Genomic DNA, 297 nt, shown 5'->3' on the forward strand with positions numbered 1-297 from the left:
CCCCGTTCCTGTAAATCGGACTGAAGACTTGTGCTGCACAATAAGCCGTGTCCCTGGGGAAGCTGTTGCATTCCAGCTCCAACTCTGACATCTCCCTGGCAATGTGGAAAATTACTCAGCTATGTCCGGTCCCCTAAGAGGGGAATAATTACAATCTGACCAATTACCACTCCCTCGGGACAGTCACGATAGTCAAGTTGGTGGGGAGTTCTTTTTGACAGAGCTGTCAAGCAGCACAGAAATAACTAGCTCAGTGTTGTGTCTGATAGGTCCCCCATGTTGAGATGGTTCTGTTGT

This window comes from Hemiscyllium ocellatum, unplaced genomic scaffold (genome assembly GCF_020745735.1).
Source record: "Hemiscyllium ocellatum isolate sHemOce1 unplaced genomic scaffold, sHemOce1.pat.X.cur. scaffold_360_pat_ctg1, whole genome shotgun sequence".
Classification (NCBI taxonomy): Eukaryota; Metazoa; Chordata; class Chondrichthyes; order Orectolobiformes; family Hemiscylliidae; genus Hemiscyllium; species Hemiscyllium ocellatum.